This window comes from Callospermophilus lateralis, chromosome 14 (genome assembly GCF_048772815.1).
Source record: "Callospermophilus lateralis isolate mCalLat2 chromosome 14, mCalLat2.hap1, whole genome shotgun sequence".
In the NCBI taxonomy this organism is placed as follows: domain Eukaryota; kingdom Metazoa; phylum Chordata; class Mammalia; order Rodentia; family Sciuridae; genus Callospermophilus; species Callospermophilus lateralis.
In genome coordinates, this window is record NC_135318.1 from 39360278 (window position 1) to 39377977 (window position 17700).

At 35.7% G+C, this 17700-nt stretch overlaps 1 pseudogene; it reads right to left on the bottom strand.

The window, feature by feature from the left end:
* Positions 1–6371: 6371 nt before the first annotated feature.
* LOC143379970 (large ribosomal subunit protein uL30m pseudogene) overlaps positions 6372–17700 on the bottom strand; it is a 47960-nt pseudogene continuing 36631 nt past the window's right edge.

A 17700-nucleotide genomic window follows, 5' to 3' on the forward strand; every position in this document is an offset into this window, starting at 1 on the left:
CACACTCAGAATCTGGTGCTCCTTCACCAAGTTCTACTCACATGTTGCTTGGATTGTTCAGCTACTTCTTTCTAGGTATATGTAAACAGAGGCATCCTAACTAGGTTTCACAATCACACTTTTAAGTATCATCCTTTTTGCTTATGTTTTCATAGCACTGATGATTCCAGATGACAAAGAAAAGAAAGATAAACAAAAGAAATGGGTTTTACCTAAAGACCCAAAACATGGTTCCTCTCTGGAAAATGCTCCAACTCTCCTGCCCCAAGGCTCTGTCCTGCTGTGGAACCCAAATTGGCCATCTTGGGATTCTAGATCACTGGATAGGATCCGAGAAAGAACAGAAGATCATTGAAATTAGGTCCCTTTAGGTAACGGCCACACACATTGCAATGTATCTGAGGCAGATACATCCAATTCAACCTTTTTTTTTTTTTTTTTTTTTTAAGGATAAGCCCAATTTTAAGAGGAAAGTATTTGTCAGAATAAAAAATGACTCTAAAGAAATTTGTCATGTAAGACAAAAGAGCAAGTACTGATGATAGGGAAAAGAAAAACACTTACAAAGTTTCAGCTTCTCAATGTATGTTTTTCTTTTCTTTATCCTATACAAGAGACATAGAAAAATGTGCCCATGATGATTCATTCATCATGTTAAAGGAGTTCTCATTTGCTTACACGTTGTTAATAGTGGTAGTCTATTATATTTAGACCATGTTGGACAAATAGGAACTTGTTTCTAAATTGAAGATACATTATAACTTGCCCATAAATTGTCATAGTGATCAATAGTCTAAAACCCAGATGGTACACATTTTCCTGATAATCAGAATAGAGAAAAAAAAATATATAAGCATCCTTATGGTTAAACAATATGGTCCTGCATCATATAATGATGTTTCAGTCCACAATGGACTATGTATGATTACATGGCAGGAGCAAAAGATTATAATACAGTTGAAAAATTCTTATCACTTAGTGATGTCATAGCACAACCCCTTACTCGGGTGTTTTTAGATGTTAACAAAGCTGTGTTGTCAGCCATACAAAAAATATAGTACAATCACAGTACATGATTCCTGATAATTATAACAAATGACTATTACTGGCTTATATATTTACTATGCTATAATTTTTATTATTATTTTAGACTGTGTTATGTGCAAACTCCTATGCCTTCATGTCATTATCACATAGTTATTCAGTCAAAATCCTTTAATGATCTGTTTACATTCTGTTTTTTGACTTATAATTAACATTTAGGTCCACTGCATACTTTATACACACACACACACACAAAAAAAAAAAAAGAAAAAAAAATTAGCTGTAAAATAGCATACTGTTTTACAAAAGGAGCCACCTCATTGATCTCATGTTCACTGTGTACCTTGGTTTCATTTAGAGAACACATAGGTCTTGACCTATACCTTCTAGGTTTGTGTAAAGTATGTATAAATTATGATGTTCACATAATGACAAAATCATCTAATGATCATTTCTTAGAATATGTTTCCATCATCACCCAACACACAACTGTACTTACACACACACACACACACAAAAAGACATTGTGAGAAGCCCAAAGACTGACCCATATTGTTTTTATTTTACTACATAAAAATTGATGGAATAAATGTCTCCATAGAAAAAAAAATCCCACCTAGCTCCTAAGAAATTTAGTCTTATAAGACTCTTGGGGACCGTGTTAAACGTACTCATAAATAAATGGTTAAAAAGTCACTCCAAATTTTTTGCAAACTGATAGACTGTACACCACCACCACCCCACTCTGTTCTCCTACAATAAACATGTAATCAATATATACCCACCTGCCACACACACACACACACACACACACACACACAAGAAGAACAAAAATGTATATTGCAGGTTTCAGAAAGGAGGAAAAAAAATCACAACCAAAAGTATAAGTTTTTTTCTGGGAATACATATAGTAATCAGCAAATAATGGTTGGACCTAAACAGCCACAGAAAGGACAGGAGAAGTGACCTTAAGACCACAGAAGAGCTGGCATTGAGCCTCCTGCATAAAAATAGGACATCAGAGAGCTACCACATATGGAAAAGGAGACAAAACCATGTCCTCCCACTGACTGACAGGAAGAGCCAACTCCCTCTCATTCCATTTGGTGCCTGAGTATGGAAAATATGTCAGAATCAGAAATTTAAAGCCCAAGCACTCCATCATCCATTGGCAAGAAATTCTGAAAGATACAGTGCCCAAAATTAGCAAATTAATCTAAATATCTATTCTGTAATATCAGTCTGTAAAGTTCAGGCAGAATCCAACCTGAAACTGGTCATTAAATACAAGTTATCCATAGAGCTTATAGAAAGAACTCCATAAGAATAAGAAAAAAATTATCATGAGCTCCTCTTCCCTGATTTTTTTTTTATTTACATGAAGAAACAACAAGACCCCAAGTTATTTCCCACTTTACTTTTTCTAGATGTTTTTGGCCCTGCTTGAGAAGAAGTCCTGGCCTTGTAAATGAATACATATTTTCATACCTACTTAGTACTTCTGTGTGGAACCAAATTTTAGGTGATGTGTTGGTTCTGTCATCCATGAAAAAAAAAAACACAAGGTATCACAAGAATGCATCAACTAATATCAGAGATTTCATATCATACAACTGCATTCTTTGAACATGAAATAATAGAAATAAGTAATAAGAAAAGTACCTCCCTCCAAGGAAGAGTCAAAAAAAATACATATCTACCTATTGACACAAAGAATAATTTGTAATAAAATGTATTAATTATTCAGAACTGTTAAAAATATTAAAGATAATTTGTTGCAATTAACTAAATAATTCTTAAGAACAGTCCAGGCATGGTGGGGCACATCTGTAATCCCAAAAACTCAAGAGGCTGAGGCAGAAGGATTGCAAGTTCGAGGCCAGCCTCAGCAACTTTGCAAGACCCTGTCTCAAATAAATAAGTAAACAAATAAATAAAAGCAAAATTAGTAAAGGACTGAGAATGTAGCTAAAGCACTCCTGAGTTAAATCCTCAGTATCATAAGAAAAAAAAAAGAGCAAAAATAAGAGCATTATATCTGTATTTTTAAAAAACTCTTAGAATTAATGAGTATTCAAGTCAAGAAGCAATAAAAAGAATGACAAAGTATATTTTAAAATATAAAAAGAAGAAAAGAACAAAGGTAAACGAACAAAGGTTATTTATTCAAATAAGAACAGAAGAAGAGAAAAACATATCTAATGATTAAAATTAAAGGGCAAAATAGTCAAAATTCCTTTGATTTGATCAATATGAATGAAATGATGGTAAATTAATTATATTTAAAAATTTTAAAGCTGACATAGCAATAATTTTAGTAAGAGAGCAGCAGAGTAAAAGTATTATCATGTTATTTTGTGTGCATTTAGGAATACGTAACAAATCCCATCATTATGTTCAACTATAATGTACCAATAAAATAAAATGAATAAAAAGGAAAAAATAAGGCCATACATGGTGTCAAATTTTTAATTTTCATAAAACAGCTATTTATTATATTTGCTTGTCTTGAAGGGCCAGTATTATAAAGAAAATCAAGCCGACTGCCCCAGGACTTAAAATTCCAGGAGAATGCTAAATTGTGACCTCCCCTGCCAAAATCAAACTGAGGACAGTGAACCCCACCCACCTGCATCTGCTATTACAACTTTCAGCCCAACATTGGATCACACTCCTACCTCTTCACAGGAACCCACAAGCTGCAAACCAAGTTGACGCCCAATTCTGCAATAAATTCCAAGTCTTTTTGAAAGTAAAATATAATACCGATTGGGGTGGGGGGAGAAAGAAAAAGAAAATTCACCAGGATAGAGAATAATCTGACACCAAATTTAAAATAATTTAAATAATATGAAGCCAACTCCCTGACCACAATGAAATTGAACTCAAAATACAAACACAAAGATAAAAAGAAAATCCACAAAACCTTGGAAATGAAACAATACACATCTAAATCGTCCATGGTTAAAGATAAAATTTCAAGGAAAGTGATAGCAGTTAGAACTAAAAAAAAATGAAAATACAATTTATCAAATTTGTGGACTTCTATTAAAGTAGCACTAAGGAAAAAAATGTTATTCGTTACTTAATTTAAAAAGGTTGTGAATCATTAATTTAAGGTTCCATGCTCAAATGAATAAGAAAACATACTCAAAGCACGAAGATGAAAAAAAAATGATAAAAGTTTGAGCCAGTATCAATAACAATGAATAAGTGAATCCAAAAGCTGGCTGTTTGAAAAAATTATCAGTAAAGCTGATAAATCTATAGCAAAAATGACAAAGAAAACAAAAGACAGAAATTACCAGAATCAGAAATGAAGAACAGAACATCACTACAGATCCACAGATGTTAAATGGTTAATAAGGACCACTTCCTTTGACTTCATGCACATAAATTAAAAAGGTTGGATGGAAGAGGTTAATATTTCAAAAGCCAAAAACTTCCAAAACTTGTACAACATGAAATAAATAGCATAAATAGTCCTGTAACTATTAAAGATGTTTAATGTATAATTTAAAACTGTCTAAGAAAGAAATGTCCAAGCTCATATGATTTTACTAGTAAATCCCACCAAATAAAAAAATAAAGAAATAATAAAGGGCAATTCTAACAGATTTTTCAGAAGATAGAAAAGAAGGGAACACATTCATAAAATGTACATTGCTCTAACCCTACAACTAAATAAAGATTGTTTTTAAAACTCCTATAATCTATTTTCTCCTCTTAATTTAGTGTAACTCTTCAACAAATCAAAAGCAGTAGTATATAGAAGGAGTAATGAACCATGTCCAATTGAGATTTATTCTTGTAATGAAAGACTGGTTCAATATTCAGACATTAATTGATGTGATCCATCATTTTTTCATTCCAAAGAATACAACTACATAATCGTATGACTTGCAGTTTTATCACCATGCTGTACAACAGATGTCTTGAACTTATTCTTCCTATCTACTTTGTGTTCTTTGACTAACAATACCATAACTCTTTCCCTTTACCCCAAATCTCCCTACCTCTGATAACCACCATTCTCTTCTTTACTTAATCTATAAAAAAAAATTAAAGGTATTTACATATTACTGAGACTAATTTGTATTTGTCTTTCTGTGTCTGGCTTATATCACTTAACATAATGTCCTCCAGTCTAATCCACGTTGTCACATATGACAGGATTTCCTTTTAATGGCTGAATACTGTTCCATTACATATACATACATATTTTCCTCATCCACTCATTCATGGGTGGACACTTAGGTTGATTCCAGATTTTGTCTATTGCAAATAGCAATGCAATAGATGTCAGTGTGCAGATAATCTCTGATTTGCAAGTTGATATCATCATATTCTTGAGGGATTCAAAGAGAGTGGGTATTAAATGTTCTCAATGCAAAAATGGTAACTAGATAAGTCAATGAACATGTTAATTAACTAGACATAACCATTTCACAATGTATTCATGCATGTTGTCAAACATATTGGCATGATAATTACATACATTAAAAAAAGAATCTAAAAAAATAGCTTTCATTATACTTAATCGTGATAGAATGTTTTCTTAGTAAGATTAGGAGCAAAGACATGATGATCATATTAAATTATTCAACTTTGTCCTGTAGTTTCTGGACAGTGTAATAAAGCAAGAAAAAATAATTAGGAGGCATGCTGATGAGAAATGGAGAAATAAGCCTGATGTGGTGGCGCCTACCTATAATCCTAGCAACTCAGGAGGATAAGGCAGGAGGATCAAAAGTTCAAGGCCAGCCTTAGCAACTTAGTGAGATTCTGCCTCAAAATAAGATAAAAAGGGCTTAGGACATAGCTCAGTGGTAGAGCATCCCTGGATTCAATCAGAAGCAGGAGAAAGAGAGGGAGAGGGAGGGGAAAGGAAGAAGGAGAGAAGGAAGGGGAAGAATGGGAAAGAGATGGAGGAGGAGGAGGAGGAGGAGGAGGAAGAGAGGAGGAAGGGGAAGAAATAAAACACTTTCTTTTCATGGATGAGTTTTTACAAAGAAAACCTAAAAGAATCAGCAAAAATATTTCTAGAACTAATAAATGAGTTTAGCATGGCTACAGTACACAAAGAAAACAAAAACTAATTGTGCTAAGATATAAAAGTAATTAATTATTATAAATTAAAATTATAAAAAGTCCATTTACAATAGTTCTAAATATTAAATATAACAAAACTTTTTCAGGATCTGTGGGGGGGGTTGTTATTGTTGTTGTTAGTCAATGAAAATGGCTAAATATATTTTAATAAAAGTAACTTCTCACCATCTTTAAATAAAAATTATTTGCATTTTTAATAGGAAGCTGCTGTGGCATCAGGACTTCATTAATTCCTGCTCCACAGGTTTTAGATGCCTCTACAATACTAATTCCTCGGTGCTCTTAAGACATGTGGGAGTCATGTTCTGCTCCGTTGGAAGTCCTTGTGGTATTATCAGGGGCTTGATTCTTATCAAGTGGTCAAACACATTTTCAGCTTTGCATCCACTGAAGGGAGATTCCCACGAACTTGACAGATATGTGCTTTTGCTAATGTCAGCATCTTTATCCTATATTTTCCCCAATATAAACAGGTTTTTTGTACTTTTTATTCTGGTAGCAGTATAGTTTACAAGGGTGTTGCTGATCCCCGGCATATTTTTCATGATCTGCAGATGAAGGCAGAAATATTTCAGCTGGAATTCTTGATTTAGTAAATTTGTGTGCAGATGAGAGACACCACTCCTTTTGGCACAGATTTTAGTTGACCTGGAGGCCTCTGAACTACTGAGCACAAAATCCCTGCTCTAAGTATAGTGGTTGTCTATTCAGATCAAGGGTATTCTTTCTTTAACAGGGATGTCCAATATTTCCAAAGCCACTTTTTTTTTTTTTTTATGACCAGAGATTGAAACCAGGGGTGTTTAACCATTCCCTGAGCTACATCCTCAGCTTTCTTTATTTTCAGAAAGGGTTTCAATAAGTAGCTTAGGATTTGGCTAAATTGCTGAGGCTGACTTTGAACTTGTGACCCTCCTGCCTCAGCCTCCCAAATTGCTGGGATTACAGGCATGCACCATAATGCCCAATTGCAGCGCTACTTTTAAAATAGCACAGTTCCTCCAATGTATTGTAATATTATGTGCCATTGGCATGTTTATACCCTGCCTCTGCTCTAGCCCAGACATCAGGAACCAGTTAGTCTTTTTGATTGGCCTCATTACTCCATAGCAAAGAGACAAAATCTCAGACACTGGAATACATTCTGATTTTCTGGCAGAGCAATCTCACAAAGAACTCGCACACTCTTGGTTTTAGATACAGTAGGAGAACTAATTCACACCTTTTCTCATTCACACTTGGCATAAAAATTTTTTTTAAAAATTCAACACCTCCTGAAGGCCAAGTAATGAATAACAGAGCCCACCTTGACAGTAAAAGGGACTTGGAAGTGAGATTATCTTGTATGAAGGCTCCATGATAAGACTGTAATTCATGATTCTCTTCTGAAAGAAATAGTATCACAGAAAAGATTCCACATAATCGGATTTAAATATTTGCTCATTTCTGTACATGCATTGAATGCACCAATTTCTTCTTCAACCTCATCTGTATTCTTTCATTTCACATTTATGTATGTATGTATGTATGTATATATATATATATATATATATATATATATATATATATATATATATATATATATATATACACACGCAGATGTATATTTGAATCCCCTTCTCCTTACCATTATTTCTGCTAAAAATGAAGCTAGTTACTGAGACCACTGTGTTTGCATGTATTTTTGCTAATCCTTTTGAGTTAGAAGAAAGGCAGAACCACCTAATTTCAGCACTTAAAATTCATAAGTATTAAAAATAAGACAATAGTTCTTCCATATTCCTCCCCCACCACTTAATGCATTATCTGACATTACTGGCTTCATTGCTACATTGTTTATCATTTCTGGCCTTTTTTTTTTTTGCTTTATTTATTTCTTTTTTCCCCCATGGAGGACGTGTTGGCATTGCTATTGAACTTTCTATGGCAAAAATAAATAAAAACTAACTAATAGATGATCTCACAGTATATCTTTCAGAGCACCTGAATAGCACATGCTCCTTTCTGTGTACAGTGTTCTAATCAATCATAGGGACTCCATCAGACATACCTCTAATGATAACATTAAGATGTGGTCTTCCAATGCAAATCAAAACCACCCTAAGATACCATCTCACTCCAGTAAGATTGGCAGCCATTATGAAGTCAAGTAACAATAAGTGCCGGCGAGGATGTGGGGAAAAGGGTACACTTGTACATTGCTGGTGGGACTGCAAAATGGTGCGGCCAATATGGAAAGCAGTATGGAGATACCTAGGAAAGCTGGGAATGGCACCACCATTTGACCCAGCTATCGCCCTTCTCGGTCTATTCCCTGAGGACCTCAAAAGAGCATACTATAGGGATACTGCCACTTCAATGATCATAGCAGCACAATTCACAATAGCTAGACTTTGGAATCAACCTAGATGCCCTTCAATAGATGAATGAATTAAAAAACTGTGGCATCTATACACAATGGAGTATTACGTAGCACTAAAAAACGACAAAATCATGGATTTTGCAGGGAAATGGATGGCATTAGAGCAGATAATGCTAAGTGAAGCTAGCCAATCCTTAAAAAACAAATTCCAAATGTCTTCTTTGATATAAAGAGAGCAACCAAGATCAGAACAGGGAAGAAGAGCATGAGGAAAAGATTAACATTTAATAGAGACGAGTGGGGTGGGAGAGAGGGAGAGAGAAGGGAAACTGTATGGAAATGGAAGGAGACCCTCAGTGTTACATAAAATTACATATAAGAGTTTATGAGGGGAAAGGGGAAAAAAAGGGAGAGAATTAAACCACAGCAGATGGGGTAGAGAGGGAAGAGGAGAGGGAAGGGGAGGGAGGATAGTAGGGGATAGGAAAGGTAGCAGAATACAACAGTCATTAATATGGTATTATGTAAAAATGTGGATGTGCAACCGATGTGATTCTGCAACCTGTATTTGGGGTAAAAATGGGAGTTGATAACCCACTTGAATCAAATGTATGGAAGATGATATGCCATGAGCTTTGTAATGTTTTGAACAACAAATAAAATTAAAAAAATAAATAAAATAAAAATAAATAAATAAATAAATAATAAATGGTAAAAAAAAAAAAAAAAAAAAAAAAGATGTGGTCTTCCAAAGTGCTATTGAATTGCTAGTTTTTCTTTTCTCTTCAAAAAATTATAGTGGATATGACATTGAGAATGGTTCATCTTCGAACTTTAGACTAAGAATAACTGCAACATGATTTCATTTATTATTTTACATTTTTAAATTGGAAGTAGTAAATTGGCATTTGTTGAGAATCTTTTGTGCCAAACACTGAGCTAGCCTTAAGAGTGTGGGCTCGGAACCAAATATATCTCACTTAGAATGCCGACTCATAACTCAGCATATGCTTATCCATCTCATTTGGTTACTATGGACCTTAAGTTACCTAAAGTTCTTACAAAGCCTGCCTCTCAGGGATGTTAATTCCCAGGCACTTCCTGACAGCTGCATTCATGCGCTAGGTGTGTGGCTATAGCCTGAGGGCAGCCCTCTAAAAAAAGATGCAACTGTTGGCTGTTAGAAGAGCTGGCTGCACACAACTTCTCTTTTCTTCAAGAGAACATAGATGGAGCCCTCAAAGCATCTGCTATACAACCTACAAGGGATGCATTTTAACTCTTAGGATACAAAACGACCAAAAGCAAAAGGTTAGAAAAAACATCTCGGGCAAATGCTAGTGAAAAGGAATTTACTGGAGTTATACACCTGTATTAATATGCCATGAGTCATACAGGTGAAAAAAGAAATCTCAACATAGATATCAATGTTCACTCCTCTGAATAATTACTCTATTCCTTTCATGTGTCCTAAAGACTATATAGGACAAATCCATGTCTTTTTCAAATATATATTGTCAGTATTAATTTCAAATGGTCTTTCTAAAATTTTCTAACTTGTGACTGACTACAAGGTCCTTTTTTTCCTCTGTATAGGCTCTCAATGTCTCATTTTCTATACCTAAAAGTCCAAGGTCATATTTTGCTTTCCTTTTAAAGACTTCAATACCATTCTTATTTATTTTTACCATAAGAAACAACTGCAAAAATGCTTACTTTTCAACAACCTTTTTCTGTGTTTATTTTGCATTCTGCTCAATTCTCTTCCTGGATTTATTCACTTATGAATGGAAAAAAAATTATTGAGTTCCTTTTATATGCAAGGTGCTGTTTAATCTTTTAATGGATAACTTCAAATAACATGAACCAAGATCTTGCCTCATGAAGCTTATATTTAATCAAACCTTAAATTAAATCAAAACCTTCTATTTAATTGGAGGAGACATAATAAATAAAAATCAAGGGGATTTGAAGGCTATAAAGTAAGGTGGAAGCACGATCAAAAGATACGTGGAAGATATAAGGCTTTCTTTTACTTAAAGTGTAAAGTAAAGATCTGGGGATATGGCTCAGTTGGTAGAGTGTTTGCTTCACATGCACAAGGCCCTGGATTCAATCCCACATGCACAAGGCCCTGGATTCAATCCCCAGCACTACACACACACACACACACACACACACACACACACACACACACACACACGTAGTCAGAAAAGGGCTTATCAAAGAGACAATGTTCCAGCATGGATGGTGCAGTGAGCTCAGGGGTGAGTGTAAGGGACAAGAGAAGAAAAAGTAGGCAACTTAAATAAAGGATTCAGAGCCTTAATGTGCTGTCAAGAAATTTGCATTTTATGCTGAGTGAGCTGGGAGGGTTTGGGAGGATTTGGGGCCTGGAAGGCACTCTATGGAATTGTACTTCTTAAAGAAACACTCTGGCTTCTTACAAAAGTGAAAGGATGAAGAGCAGTCATAAAGCTTGTAGTGGTTCAAGGTATCAAGAAGGCATGTCAAGCAACTCGACCCTGACTTGCATGTCCAAGGGAGAACACACACATAAGTCGAATTGGGATTTTTAGAGGAAAATCAAGTCTGTGAGAGTAGGAGAAGAATCAGGATGATTCCTAAGCTACTATGTGAATGACAGTTCTATTTACTGAAATAGGGATGGCTGGAGGAAAAAAAGAGAATAAAAATCAAGATGTCAGGTAATTTGAGATGTCTATCATAAATCTGAATGTGAGGATGGAACATGAGTCTGCATTTCATGGGAAGGATCAGGGCTGAAATGAAATTTAAAGCAACTGGATTAGATGAGCACATGGGGAGAAGATAGAAAAAAGTCTGAGAACTGAGCTTTCATCTTTGGTGTTGAGAGGTTGTGAGGATGAGAAGGTTCACCAAAGGAGATGGAAAAGGAACCACTAAAAGAAAGGAAATAAGACAGAGAATACTGTCCTGGAGGGAAAATGAAGAAAGTACTTTAAGAAGCAGTGACCAGGCATGGCCTTTGCTATTAAGAGATCAAATAAAATGTGGATTAAAAATGAAGCAATGAACTTTGGCAATATGAGGTTCATGTGCTGACAACAGCAAAATATTTAGTGCATGAAGGGGAACAAATTCTGAAAGGAGTCAGTTCAAGAGAAAATAAAAGAGGGAACATGGAAACAGGAGTACAGAAAACATTTTGGAGAACATTTGGTTTAAAAGGAAGCAGAAAAGTGGGGTGATATTTGAATAAAGATGTGCAAACAAGATTTTAAAAAACAGGATACACAGCAGCATATTTATACACTAATGTGAATGATTAAATAGGAGAAGTTAGGAATGTCCTGAATGGTTCAGAGGAAGGGGTCCTTCACTGCATAAGTGGAGCGATGTACCTTAAGTAGGAGCAGGAAACATCCTTGCAGCTGGAATAACATCAATAGGTAGTTTTAATGCTTGAACTATATAGGAATTCCCTTCTTATCATATTTATTTTATTGTGGAAACATGATGCAAATACATTAGCTGAGAACAGAAGGGGACTGTCTAAAGTTTAAGGATTGAGATGGAAGCTGTGTAATAGTGGTCTTGGAAAGTAAGAGAGTGAATTGACTTGGGAAAGAGAATATTTCCAGACAACCCTCATGATCCTTCAAGATTGGTGGTCATGAATTTAAAGTTAAATTAGCCAGCAGGAATATTTCTCATTCTCCAGCCTTTTTACAGGTACTAAGTAAGGTGAAAGTTGACTTTAGTCAAGGTCGAGGTCTTGTCAAGTTGGTGTGACAGAGGGAGAGAAGAGAAGCAAAGCGGATAGTGATGACTGTGACTGACCTATTGAAGCAAATTCAAGTTAAAAGAATGTGAGGACATGAGTAATGGAAAAAGGTAATGTGAACACCAATGGATTGGAGAATCCAACAGAGGAGCAAAAATGGAGGAGTGTACCATGGAGGGGGCAGTTTGCCCTGAGATGCTTGAAACAGAGAGTATATAAAGAATGCATTTATTGAAAATGGCAATATCTTTGGTCTGATCACAGAAATGGGTAGCTGATATGGGTTAGAAGCCAAGATCTTTGGCGGTGAGTAGATCTAGGACATGAGAGATAGTAGTTGTGGATCTTGAAATCATAAATTATAATGACAGAAGTAGTGGTGAAGGACAACTGGGCAAGTACTAAAATTGTCAATGGGAGCTATTACCCAAAGGATAGCAGGGAGGTTCATGAGGAATCATCTGCTCCTGCGCACTGCAAGGGAGCTGGCGTGTGAGGAAAGTGGGAGACATTGCCCAAGAAGAGCATCAGAGAGCAAGGAGGATACCTACTCAAACTCTGAGTCCCGCGTCACATGGGGTAAGAGAAAACCATTTGAGAGTACTTCAAGGACGAGCAGGGCCCTCAAAGGAGAGCCAGATTGGAATTGTAGAGAGAGGGGAAGTTGAGCCTTACAGAAGAGGATGTGGGGGTAAAAAATTTATTAATGACAAACCCTGGTTTATGGAGAAAAAAGTTAAAGTGTCAAGTTTGGACATTAGATTGGGTCAGAGCAGAGGTTGCACAGAGCTACCTGGAGTCCAGGTAATGAAGGATGATCTTTGCTTGAATCTTGTGCTTTTAGAGTGAAGGAGTTGGGCAGAGGGGCATGATGGGATTGAGTCCTGATTATCTCTTGGAGGCAGGTTGGACAATCACTTCAATTGTCTGCTACTGAATGGGCCTGGCTTTAGCACCAGGGAGAGTCATAAGGGAGATCATGGTTGTATGCCAGGAAGAATGGCAGCTCAGGGAGAGAAGATATTCATATTCTCTTTCTCTTTCTCTCTCTTTCTCTCTCTTTCTCTCTCTCTCTCTCTCTCTCTCTCTCTCTCTCTCTCTCTCTCTCTCTCTTCCCTAATACTGGGGATTGAACCCAGAGGCATCCCCAGCCCATCTTACAGCTTATTAAGATAGGGTCTTGCTAAGTTGCTGAGGCTGGCATTGAATTCAGGATCCTCCTGTCTCAGCCTCCAGAGCCTCTGGGACGATAGGACTGGCTACTGCACCTGGCTGGAAAAGATGATTCTAAAAATACTTCATGTGTCTTGGACAAAAATATTTCTCTATGTCCAATCTGACCTCAACTCATTAAATTTTAAAATATATATCTTAAACAGATGTGTTCTTCTATATAAAATGATAGAACATATTGAGTGCTCTCCAACGTCCAAATTAAAGAAAAAAAATATTCTTCAGTGTTGTTTCTAATTCCAGTCAGCCCAAAGAGTAAGAGATTCATTTGCCATGTTTCCTCTCTTTTTTTCTGGGTGTTCTAAGATGATGACAATTTCTCAGGCAACTACTCAAAATAATTTGGTCTCAAAATTCAAGTGAAAAAAAAAATCACTTGACATGTGTGAAGCATCCTAGAAGCTTTTCATTCATATTCCGTCTACCCTGGCCTTCTTTACTTTCACTTTTCTCTTTGAAGAGGACAATGATTTTCAGATCTTATGACTTTTGAAACTCTATCCTAAGACCTTATTTATTTATTTATTTTTGGATTGAACTCATGGGCATTCATCCACTGAGCCACACCCCCAGCTCTATTTTGTATTTTATTTAGAGAGAGAGAGAGAAAGTCCCACTGAGTTGCTAAGCACATCCCTGTTGCTGAGGCTGGCTTTGAACTCTGGATCCTCCTGTCTCAGCCTCCTGAGCTGCTGGGATTACAGGCATGCACCACTGCCCTGCAAGACCTTATTTAAATATTATTCTATCCCTTATTTCGAATGCTAGAAATTTAAAGTAAACATCCATATCAATTAAATACTTATAATTCTGGGGATGGGGTTGGTTGTTTTTTTTTTTTTCTTTTTTCTGGTACTGAGGATTGAACCTGGGGGCTCTCTACCATTGAGCTACACCACAGCCCTTTATTTTTTTTTTTTTTTAATTTTGAGACAAAACCTGACTAAGTCACTGAGGCTGGCCTCAAACTTGTGATCCTCCTGCCTCAGTCTCCTGAGTTGCTGGGGTTATAGGTGGGTTCAACCATAACTGATGAAAATATTTTTTTCAATCAAAAATCATCAAAATCTAAAGAAGAAACATAAAATGGTTGAAAAACGGGACTTTGAATATTTAGGACCTTCACTTCATTTTGGAGGAGCACTTTTGTATTCAAAGCACCTCCAGCCATTTTTACCTTGATATTTTCCAGAGACTGGGTGCTGACTGTAGAGAAGTATATCTGCAAGTTTTTATACAGGATGCAACATTAAGTGCAGAGAGTTCTCATTAGGTTATTTATATTGTAAAATGTAGCACTTGCCAAAATTTTGAAAAAGTTTTTTGCTGTCATTTTTCCTTTAATTTTGATGTGAAATATATTTGGTTTCAATAATAGTTTAATCTCTTATTAAAACTTTGTCATCCCATTGAGTATAGAACAAGGAATGGGATAGCTGGGTAAGATGGTGGTTAGATTCCAAATTTTCTAAGGAAGCACCATACTGCTTTCCTGATTGGTTGCACCAATTTGCAGTCCCACCAGCAGTGTATGAGTGTACCTTTTTCCCTACATCCTCACCAACACTTATTGTTGTTTGTCTTCATAATAGCTGCCATTCTGACTGGATTGAGATAATATCTTGAAGTAGTTTTAAGTTGCATTTCTCTAATTGCTAGAAATGTTGAACATTTTTTCATATATTTGTTGATCGAATGTATATCTTCTTCTGAGATGTGTCTGTTTAACTCCTTATCCCATTTATTGATTGGGTTTTTGTTTTCTTAGTGTTTTTTTTTTTTTTTAGTTCTTTATATAAATGTAGGCTCTCTGTTCACTTTCATTGCTTGTTTCTTTTGCTGAGAAGAAGCTTTTTAGTTTGAGTCCATCCCATTTATTAATTCCTGATTTTCTTTCTTACAGTTTAGAAGTCTTGTTAAGGAAGTGGGGGCCTAATCCAACATGAAGAAGATTTGGACCTACTTTTTCCTCTCTTAGGCGCAGGGCCTCTGGACTAATTCCTAGGTCCTTGATCCAGTTTGAGTTGAGTTTTGTTCATGGTGAGAGATAGGGGTTTATTTTCATTTTGTTGCCTATGGATTTCCAGTTCTCCCAGCACCACATTGTTGGAGAGGCTATCTTTTCTCCACTGTATGTTTTTGGCATTCTGTTTAGTATGAGATAACTGTATTTACAAAAGACTTAAAATCAGCATACTATAGTAACACAGCCACATCAACGTTAATAGCACCTCAATTCACAACAGCTAAACTGCAACCAACACAGATGCCCTTCAACAGATGAATGGATAAAGAAACTGTGGTATATGTACACAATGCAATATTACTCAGCATCAAAAGAGAATAAAATTATGGCATTTGGAGGTAAATGCATTGAGCTGGTGAATATCATGCTAAGCAAAGTAAGCCAATCCCCAAAAATCAAAGGCCAAATGCTTTCTCTGATGAGTGGATGCTGAGGTGGGGAGGCATGGGAAAAATGGAGGAACTCTGACTGGGCAAAGGGGAGGGAGGGTGCATGCGGGCAGGAAAGATGGTAGAATGAAATGGACATCATCACCCTAGGTACACGTATGACTGCACATATGGTGTGGTGCTACATGGTGTACAACCATAGAAATGTAAAGTTGTGCTGCAATTGTGTACAATGAATCAAAATGCACTCTGCTGTCATGTATACCTAATTAAAATTAATTAATTAATTTTTTTAAAAAAACTTTGCCATTCCTTGAAGAGGGTGGTTCAGGTATGTTCCATCTCTACTCCCTGCATTATTATGTAGTATGTGTGTATGTTACCAAATATAGAATAAATAGAAATGTTAAAAATGAGTGCATGCACAAATTTGCATTTATTTTTAGCTGGCTTAAGTCACATTGATTTTGGTGATTATCTTATTAAAGAACAGTATTTTCTACTATTTCTGTTTGTTTGTTTTTGGTACTAGGATTGAACTCAGGGATGCTTTACCACTGAGCTATATCTCCAGCCCTTTTAATCTTTTGAGACAGGGTCTTACTAAGTTCCTGAGGCTGGCCTTAAACTTGAGATCCTCCTGCCTCAGCCTCCCATCTCCAGGATTATAGGTCTGTGTCACATCACCCAGAAGTAGGCCTTATTTTAATGACTTTTGTATACTGAATGTCTCCTCAGTCCTAACCTGATATTTATATATATATATCAATTTAGTACATACTATTGTCTTAATCTGAGCTTGTGTACAATTTTCCCTTTTCCTTTAATTCTGAATCCTGTTTCTTTGTTAGGAGTTTTGATCTTCAGTATATTTATCTCCAACTTTCCTATGCTTATTTGCATACATGGTTACATATAAATTTTATATTGACTTTTTATGTTCGTCTTACATTTCATGTTTACTTGTGATATTTTTCGCTGTATTTTCTTCTATGAAACAGAATGCACTCAGCAGTGTTTTGGAAGCCCAACCTTGTTGCTATAAGTATGTCTAATTTTTGTTCAATTATATACAGTATTTCATTCAGGGTGCCACAGATTTTACTTGTGTTTCCTTAGAATGTCTACCAAGTTGGCTTCCTATCTTACTGATAAATGTTACTTATGCTTTCTGTGAGAGTTTATCTGAAGTATAAATTGCTAGGAGGGGAACTATAGGCCCTACAGGATAGACATACTTAGCTTCACTAAGTACTATCACTTATTCTCCAAAATAACTATACAAATTATTTTCAAATCAGCATTGACAGAATGTTAATATCAGTAATTACCTAGACAGAAAGCATTGGGGTTGCATATTTTCATTATTTCAATGGAATACTTTAATTTTGATACCAAATCTCTGAATTTTTTAATAAGATTATAGACGTGAGTATAGGAAGAATTCTTGCCTTGGCTTTTCCTCATTTGCTGTCTAAAAACTACACTCTTATTTTTTTGTTCAACTCAATCTGTAATATTTAAGGTTAAACTCCTATTAATATCTGCTTTTTGAACTTATGAATTTAGTTTCCTTTTAGGTAAATGTCTTTTAAGCTAGAGTTTCTGTTTTCATTATGGTCAAAATTATGTGAAACTGTCTAAGTTGTGCTAAATATTTCAGTATCAAGATTCATGAGTATATAGATATTAAGTTTTTTGATGACTTTCATCACAATAGAAGACTTTGCTCATAGGAATAAGGAATTCCTTATTATTTGTCACC